Raw genomic sequence first — 9,943 nt, 5'->3', positions numbered from 1 at the left:
TATTGATCTTCTAAATATAAGATTATGTCATAAGCAAACAGGTAATTTGAACTCTTCTATTCGTATCCCTTTAATTTCCTTCTCTTGTCGGTTTGCTCTGACTAGAGTTTCAAGGACTGTGTTGAACAGAAGTAGTGAAAGTGGGTATCCTTATCTTATTCCTGTTTTTAAAGGAAGTGCTTTCAGTTTTTTCTTCATTCAGAATAATATTGGCCTTGGGCTTTTCATATACAGCCTTAACAATGTTGAGGTAAGTTGCTTATATCCCTAGTTTTTCTAGTGTTTTAAACATCAATGGATATTTTCTTTGTCAAATGCTTTTTCTGCACCTGTCAAGATGGTCTTGTGATTCTTGTCCTTATTTGTGTGATGAATTACATTTATTGATTTCTGTATGTTGAACCAACCTTGTATCCCTGGGATGAAACCTGCTTTATCATGGTGAAACATCTTTCTAATGTGTTTTTGTGTGCCATTTGCCAATGTTTTATTAAGAATTTTTACATCTATTTTCATCAAGGATATTGGTCTGCAGATTTATTTCCTTGATGAGTCTTTGTCTGGTTTTGGTATCAGAGGGGTACTGGCTTCATAGAATAAGTTTGGCAGTTTTATCTACTTTTATGTTTTGTGGAGAATTAGTATTCTTCTTTAAAAGTCTAGCAGAACCTAGCTGTGAATTTATCCAGTCCTGAGCTTTTTTCTTTTTTAATTGGAAGGCGTTTGATAGCTGCTTCAATTTTATTACTTGATATTGATCTATTTAAGTTTTCTATATTCTCCTGGTTCATTTTGGATAGGTCATATGTCTCTAGGACTTTGTCAACATCTTCAAGACTTTCTAGCTTACTGGAGTATAAATTTTCAAAATAAAATTTTGATGATGCTCTGGATTTCAGAAGTGTCTTTGGTGATTTTTTTTTTCATTTTGGATTTTGATAATTTGAGTTTATTTCTTTTTTGGTTAGTGTGGTGAAGGGTTTATCAATTTTGTTTATCCTTTCACCAACCAACTCTTGTTTTCATTGATCTTTTGCATTTTTTTAAAATCTCAATTTCATTTGTCTAGGCTCTGATCTTAATTATTTCAAATCTTACGATGATTTGGGTGTTGTTTTGTTCTTTTTATAAGGCCTTGAGATGTGAGGTTAGATTATTTATTTGTTTGGTTATCTTTTTATTCTTTTAATCTATGAGCACAATGTTCTAAACTTTCCTCTTAGAACTGCCTTTATATAGTTACAGATATTTTGACATGTTGCATCACTATTCTCATTTACTTCTAAGAATTTTTTTTTATTTATCCCCTGATTTCTTCTGCTATCTATTTATCATTCAAAAGTTCATTATTTAATTTACAGGTGTTAGAATGGTTTCTGTTTTTATCTTATTGTTGATTTCTAATTTTATTCCATTAATATATGATAGAATGCAAGGTATTATCTCTGTTTTATTTTTTATTTCTGGATTTGCTAAGATTTGTTTTGTGACCTAAAATATGGTCTATTTTAGAAAATGCTCTATGTGCTGCTGAGAAGAAAATGAGTTTAGTTGTTGATGACTGGAATATTTTATAGATGTCAGTTAGATTACTATTATTACTTGTATTTTTAGTTCTGTAGAGTCTTTACTTACTTTATACTTGAATGATCTATCCAGTGTTGAGAGGATTCTATAGAAGTCACCTAGTATTATTGAATTGAGGTCTATTTGATTCTTAATATTGAGAAGGGTTTGTTTTATGTATATTAATGTTCCATTGTTTGAGGCATAAATATTTATGATCATTATGTCTTATTGATGTAGACTTCCTTAAGCAGCATGAAGTGACCTTCTTTGTCTCTCCTGATTAACCTTGGCTTGAAGTCTACTTATCTGATATAAAGATATCTTCCCCTGTTTGTTTACAAGCCCCATGTGAATGGTGTGGGTTTTCCCATTCTTTCACCATCAGTTTATGCATGTCTTTGCCTGTGAGTGAGTCTCTTGCAGACAACATATAGTTGGGTCTTTTTTTTTTAATCCAATCTTTCAAACTATGTCTTTAGTTGAAGAGTTTATACTGATTTTATCCAATGTTATTATTGAGAGATAATTTTTATTTGCTGTCATTTTCATTTATTTCTAATATTTAAATTGAACTTGGTTACCTGTAGTTTCTCTTTATGCACATTTTCATTTTCATTTCTTCTTCATAAAATATTTTATAAGTTTGTTTTGTAGTGAAGGCTTTCTATTTATGGATTCTTTTAGCTTCTGTTTATCATGAAAAGTTTTTATTTCATCTTCAATTCTGACGCTTATTTTTGCTGGGTATAGTATTCTTGGTTGGTATCCATTTTCTTTCAGAACTTGGTATATATTTTTCCAAGAACTCCCTGGCTTTTAGGGTCTCAGTTGAGCAACTAGTTGAAGTCTGGATTAGTTTATCTCTAAATGTGAGCAGTTATTTTTTAGTGCAGCTTTTAAAATTTTATTCTTATTCTGTACACTAAGGATTTTCGTTATAATTTGTCTTATAGTAGATCTATTCTGATTTTGTAATATTTGGAGTCCTATATGCCTTCTGTATTTGAATTTCCATCTCATTCTTGAGGCTTAGAAGATTTGCTGATATTATTTCGTTTAAAATGTTGAACATCCTTTTAGCTTGTATTTCAGAGCTTTCATCTATCCCTAATGAATCTTAAATTTAGCCTTTTAATGTTATTCCATATTTCTTAAATATTGTGTTCATTGTCTCTTAACATCTTTTCTTTATGGTTAACTTTATTTCCAAGATTATATACTTTATCTTTGAGACCTGAAAATCTATCTTCAACGTGGTTTAATCTATTGGCAATGTTTTCCATTGAATTATTTATTTGATTAATTGAGACTTTTATTTCCAGGATTTCCATCTGGTTCTTTTCAGAATCTCTTTATCATTATTGAAGTGATCTTCCACTTCCTTATTTCCTGATTTCACTCCTTTCCTCTTGTTTTAGCTCATTTCAACTATGAACTTTATATATCCCTTCTCTAACTTTTTCTCCACTGTGTTGTCAATGAAGTCAGTTGTTGAAGCATCATAGACTCTTTGGTATGGTTTCATCCCTTGATTTTTCATATTATTTATATGTCTACCCATCTATTGGTATAGTTCTCACTTTTGTAAAGTGAAGGACTACTTTGTGATCTTCTTTCTCTTAAAGTCTTGGTTTGGGAGAATATCCAGATAATGATATTTTAAGTTAGTGTGTGACCTCAGCTGATCTCAATATCAGTAACACTGAAGACATGCCACTATAACCAAGCATGGTGGCACATGCCTATGATCCCAGCATCTCAGGATGCTGAGGCAGGAGTATCATGAGTTCAAAGCTAGGCTCAGCAACTTAGCAACACCCTAAGCAATTCAGTGAGACCCTGTCTCTAAATAAAATATAAAAAGGTCTGAGGATGTGACTCAGTGGTGAAGTGCCCCTGAGTTCAATCCTTGTTTCCCAAAAAAAAGAAAGAACAAAAGAAAGAAAGAAAAAAGAGAAAGAAAGAAAGTAGAAGACATGCCACTGAACCCTATTTATTATAATAATTTCAGAGCCAAGCTTGTTCTACTCAATCTTATAAAAAACAAAAACTTGTTGCTATTGTTCTCCATAGTTCCTCAAATCCAGGTATAAACTTGTAATAAAGTACTGGAATAGGTCAAAAGTTAGAAGTTAAATTTAGTCAATTTAGCATAACTTTAAATAAGGGAGAGGAAGAAACATTGGGCAAAAAGATAAGGGAAAAATAGAGAAAGAAAGAAAGAAAGAAAGAAGAAAGAAAGAAAGAAAGAAAGAAAGAAAGAAAGAAAGAAAGAAAGAAAGAAAGAAAGAAAAGATGTTAAAGAACTATTTACTACCAAGGTATAAAGGAGAAATAGATGAGTGGTGCATATTTGAGGTAGTAGCAGGATATACAAGAGGATGAATGGGGGTAAGAGAATCAAGTATAATTATACTCAAGCTAGGGAAACAAAGATAGGTAGATCGACTCCAATTAAAACTTTAAACCATTAGATGAAATACAATCAAATGGGTTGAAGGTACAATGTTGGTTGTTAGGTTAATAATTATCATTCAAGTTAAAGAGATATATTTATATGGTCAAAACTGACATTAGAATTATTTATAGTAAACCATGTCAAGGAGAAGAATATTCATGTTGAATCTTGGTTTGAATTTCATTGGTGTTAGGACATTTGGCAGATGTCTATTAGTCTTTGACTATGGATCTCTCCAGAGTTGCAGGGACATAGGAGCCAATGCTCTAGGTGCTATGAGCCTTCTACCAGCAGCTTTGTCAGCTCAGGGGACTGCAGCTAACTGCTTGGAGGATGCAGTGTTGAGGCTTGGCTGTTTCTATTTTGTGCAGGAGTTCAGGATAAAGGCTTTGTAGTGTCCCTGTGATTCCCATGGGTCACTGTGTACCTTTTTCCCTCCACAGGATCTTTTTTATGGCAGTGAAGATCCTGGTGACTGTGTGTGAGCACAAGAACTCTAATTGTGAGTTTTCTGTGGATGCTCTGAGGTGAAGAGGTAGTCCCATGGCCAACACTGTTCTCTGGGGCACTATAGTGAAGGGACTCAGGTGGTTTACCTGGATTCTAGTTTCCACTGTACCAGGTTTTGAATGGTGGGCATTGATTCCCTCTGATGCAAGGTCCTGCAAGTATCCAAACAATGCCTTTTCACTTGCCAGTTGTGATCATGGATTATGCCCAAGAGCAGCTACTTCCCATTATCTTGAATGTGTTAATTTTCCACCTTAACTGATATTCCTTTGGCTATCTTTGTGGGTGCCTTCAGCTTACGTTTCCTGGAATATTCAGAGAACTTATCCTAGCAGCATTCTGTTCACCACTGCCACTTCTGGGAATTGGCTCTCACTGGATATTCAGGCAGCTTCCCTCTAGTATAGCTCCATAAGCTGGGGACTGTCCCTAGGCTTCCCACAGTGCCTCTCCCCAATGTCAGTGCTCCAGGCCTGGTGAATCTTCTTTCCTCTGTTTCAGCTTTCCACCTTTGCCTGGGTCACAGAGGCTGAGCAGGATTGGGTGCATTTCCCAGCACAGGTTCCCCACTAGCCCCTTCATTCCCCTTGTTCATGGAGAAGGGGTTTCAGTGTTTTTTTTTTTGGCTCGTAGTGGTCCTTCTACAAGTTCTTTCTGGCGGATTCTTAAGGAGTCCCACTGCATGGGGACTTCCCTCTGCTTTAATTTGCAGCTGTCTGGGCTTGGGAAGACACTGTTGATTTAAGGGTGTGACTGATTGGCTGTAGCTCTATGAGATGGCTGAGGACCCTTGGCTCAGTATTCCTTTCATAATTTGGCTTTCAGCTGTTACCTCTGTTTTAAGGAACCCTGCTATTACCCTCATGCTTTAAATTTTCTCTGTCTTTCCAAGTGTTTTTAAGTGGGTGAGCTTAACAGAATTTCCACTCTCCCCCTTTCTCTCTCCCTCTCTCTTCTCACTGTTGCCCATCCTCCCTTCTCAACCTCAGATTTGGATTTGGGATTAGGAGACTCTGAATTTATTTTCTACTATGGTAACCTATCTTCAAGTTTTTCCAAGCCACAGGCTTTGTAATTTTGAGTCTTAGAAAATTAATTTTGTCACCTACCTCTCAATTTTGTGGTTCCTTTGCTACTTCCTTTCTGTACTGTGAGGAGATCAGAACTTGATGCCTAGCTCACTTCTGCCCTCTGCCCTTTTCCCTTCTCAGGAATCAATAATTCTTAGCATCCTGTTAATTTTCTTCCTTTTTTTTTTGTACCAAGAATTGAACTCAGAGGCACTCAACCTCTGAGCCACATCCCCAGCCCTATTTTGTATTTTATTTAGAGACAGGGTCTCAATGAATTGCTTAGTGCCTTGCTTTTGCCGGCTTTGAATTCTTGATCCTCTGCCTCAGCCTCCTGAGCCACTGTTATCATAGGAATGGGCCACTGTACCTGGTGCATCCTGTTAATTTTCTTCATTCACTATTAAACCAGACTTATTTTATTAACTTGCTTAATAATGTTTTATATAGTTCTACAGAGCTTTAAAAACATCATCAACAACAAATTTTGCCTAACTTGTAGAAATTTAGAAATAAAGTTTATGTAAGCATTACCTTTCCACAATTCCTAATTTCCAGGACCACTATATGGCATTGTTTTTGAAAAATAAAGAAAAGTATAAATACTTATTTTGTTCAAGTATTTTATTTACTCTGGGAAAACCAAGAATTTTAAAACATAAGTTTGCCTTTGAAGAGCTTAATTCATTGATTTAATAAATCATTAAAGATGCTCTAGTAAGGTTTCCACACAAATTGCCAAAGGTATTTAGGTGAGCTCAGGGAACAGGCAAGTGGGAAAGTTTTTCATGAATGATGTAAGGTGTGAGTTGCTGCATCAAAGAAGGTGAGGGTTACGTTCATTCATTTTTCATCTTTAATTTAACTAATATTTATTGATTATTTACTGGAGATATTGGTGACTTCATAGTTTGGTACAAGTTTGAAGACTGGTAAGAATGATTACTTAGACTTGGATTAGGTTGACTTTACTTCAAATGCTACTATAGCAGCAATAAGCAGGGTAAGTGTTAGACAGGAGACCGAGGATAGAAGTAAGTGCTTGAAGCTTCCCAGGTCACTACTGATGCTTAACACTGTGTAAGAGGAAACAGAACAAATAAAGTCCCTGTTTTTATGGAGCTTACATCCTGTAGAAGTTAAATAATATAGAAACAAGGGACTTCAAGAGAAAGGTGATATATTCAATAATTCAGAGGTTGGCTTGCTCATGACACAATAACTTATTATGTATGATTATCTGGAGTAGAGAATAAACATACAGGTTTGATGGAGGAATAGGTTTATCAATTAATAGAAGTCATAAAATGATGACTATTTTATCTCAGAGAAAAAATACAAGGACATCATACTAAAATAATGGCAAATTGTTAAAGTTTGTTGAAAAAATTGAGATGGCATTTTCAAGAGGGTTAAACTGAACATAGTGTGCAGTGGATTTGGGATATCCAGGCCTGAGGACAAAATACTAGCTGAGATTTTTGTATAGTATTCCAGGTTTAGGGTAGTAAAATCAGGGACTAACATGTCAACTCTGAAGAGGCACAGGAAGGAATAGATGAGAATGACATTATAAGGAAAAGATAAACAGAATTTAGTGATAGATTAACTTCTGACTACATAGAAGATGAGAGAGGGACTGAGGATGACTCGATACCTGATTTGGCTTGGTTTTCCTAGAATACAGAAGCCTGAGGCAAAATATGCATGATAACATTTTATTTAGAGATAAAAATCTCAAATGAAGGAAAATGGAAAGACACAAAGGAAAGAGTGAAATCAGGCCTCTCAGCGTCACCAGTTGCTGTGTGTGTGCGTAACACCTCTTTGCTGTTTACATGGATCTTGGTCTCTGGTGGTCTTTTGGGGGTCCCGAATTGGAGCATAACACCCCCACCAAAGGAAAAAAAAAACAATATGGAAGCTGGGAGCTGGAAATCAGACCCAGGGCCTCACGTGCTAGACAAGTCCTCTACCACTGATTTTTATCAACATGCTCAGCTACAGGTACTGAAATTTCCATTCAACAAGATCCATGAATTCCTTGGTTACTGAGGCATTACAAATCTGTAGTTCAAAAAGGAGTTAAAGTTCCTCGTAATTTTCGCTTGTTGGAAGAACTTGAAGAAGGACAAAAAGGAGTAGGTGATGGCACAGTTAGCTGGGGACTTGAAGATGATGAAGATATGACACTTACAAGGTGGACAGGCATGATTATTGGGCCACCAAGGACAAATTATGAAAACAGAATATATAGCCTGAAAGTAGAATGTGGACCTAAATACCCAGAAGCTCCTCCATCAGTTAGATTTGTAACAAAAATTAATATGAATGGAATAAATAATTCCAGTGGAATGGTGGATGCACGAAGCATACCCGTGTTAGCAAAATGGCAAAATTCATATAGCATTAAAGTTGTACTTCAAGAGCTAAGACGTCTAATGATGTCCAAAGAAATATGAAGCTTCCACAGGCACCAGAAGGACAAATGTACAACAATTAATTTTAGTGATTCTCAAACTTGTCTTAAATCAACAACCTTCTACTCATATTAATGTGTTGATTAAATATCACAATGCAAAATTACCCACATTAAGTAAAAGAATTCCAGCTGGTAAACATGACCGGACATTTGTAAGGATATATTTAATATATGTACACCCATTATGGTTTCAGGTAACAGGAGGAAAAATGCAGCACAATTTTTCTTTCTTTTGTTAAGGCACGGTCATTTAAACATGAACCTGAGTACTCGAAAAAAATTCAGGTTTACAAGAAGTGTCAGATGCATTGGAAGCTTGCGTGTTTCTGAAAACTAAAATCTCAAGAAAGACAAACAGAAATGGCATGCTTTGTCTATCTTGCTTAGTGAAAGAGCTGCAGTTGAAATTGTTTAAATAGCAAGTACAATGAATATTGTCACAAATTGTGGTAATTTTTGAAGCGGTGTGGGTGCTGACTACTAGTAGTATCAAAAATATGTTCAGGATTGTTTTGATACCTGTATTTATAATAAAAAATGTTGGGGGGGGGGTCAATGGATTTCTATTAAAAGCTGTTCCTGTGTGTTACATGTAACATGGTAAATATTTGTTTACAGTCTTTGTTTAATAAACCATGCATTTAAGTTTAAGTGAAGAAGTGAAGTCAACAAAAAGGAAATAGGTGTATGAATATGTGATTTTGAGATTAAAGTCAGTCTTAAAATGTAAATAAAATGTGGAATGTGTCCTCAAAAAAAAAAAAAAAGAAAAGAAAGAGTGAAATCAAATACCATGTGGCCACAAATTTACACGAAACACAGATAGTTACTAAGTTACCTGGGACTCTTCTGGAAAGACTATATGGAATCACCTTGGCTTGGAACTATTTGATAGAAGGGAGAATGAAGTAGATTTCATCTTACAGCCACTGGTTCTCTCCTGTCTTTTATTGGTTCAAGTTGATCCCACAGGACATTAATCTCTCAACACTATTGGATTTTGGTACTCATTTCTCTGGGAAGTCTGTAAGGGAACCAATCCCAGGAGGGCTGGGATGCTCTCTAGGGTTCAGGGTGAGCCAGCCAGATGCTGTTACCAAGCTATCTCTTTGCCTGCCCACCGGCCTGAGGGTCTAGATGGGGAGCCATTATAAGTATTTAGATCTCACACAGTTTGCATCTACTCATGCTTGAGAAGCAACAGGAAAGCCCTAAGTGGGAGTTTAGAAGTGTACAGACAGGTGTTAGACATTTCAAGAGCACCTCTTAAAAGACTTTGGAACTGAGAGAAATTTGGAAACCAGATGGGGCTTCGAGGACTCAGCCTTTACCAGGAAGAGGTAACAGTGCTCAGTGAGTCTGGTATAGTCAATTACTAAGAGAATGATGGTACCACTGACAGGACAGTAAAATCCTAAGGAGAAACTTTCATTGCCCTGGGAAGAAAAAGAAATGATTTGGCTGTAGATAATTGGCTGTGATTCTGAAGTGATATTCTATAGCAAGTATCAAAGAATCATAAATCAATGTTTAAAGGACTTTAGAGGCAGCTGTTTTAAAATTTATTATTTTAGACATAGTGGAAATTCAGATGCAGAAATGTTAAATGATTTTGCAAATGTTACAAAACAAGTTATTCATAGAAATGAGACTAGAAGGTAAATTCTTACCTTCCAGGCTACTAACCATATGGAAGACACCAGAAATCCTGAATTCTCATTCTTAATTTTTTGGTCAGTGTGTTTAATCAGTTCATCTCTAAAATGGGGATGATGGACAAGGTATCCCCCAATATCTCCTAGCTCTGAGAATCTACTTTCCTTTGGTGAGCTCAGGAGAGCAATGTGGATAAAT

General features: G+C 35.7%; 1 pseudogene across 1 annotated transcript; it reads left to right on the top strand.

Annotated features, from left to right (window-relative positions):
- The first annotated feature begins 7,693 nt into the window (after positions 1-7,693).
- Positions 7,694-8,110, top strand: LOC308635202 (ubiquitin-conjugating enzyme E2 variant 2-like; annotated as a pseudogene). Its single transcript has one exon. The product of its transcript is annotated as a ubiquitin-conjugating enzyme E2 variant 2-like (transcript).
- Positions 8,111-9,943: the final 1,833 nt, after the last annotated feature.

The sequence above is a fragment of the Spermophilus citellus genome (genome assembly GCF_964194105.1).
Source record: "Spermophilus citellus genome assembly, chromosome: 16".
NCBI lineage: Eukaryota > Metazoa > Chordata > Mammalia > Rodentia > Sciuridae > Spermophilus > Spermophilus citellus.
Note: the sequence above shows the minus strand (reverse complement) of the source record. Positions and strands in the feature narration are given on the sequence as shown.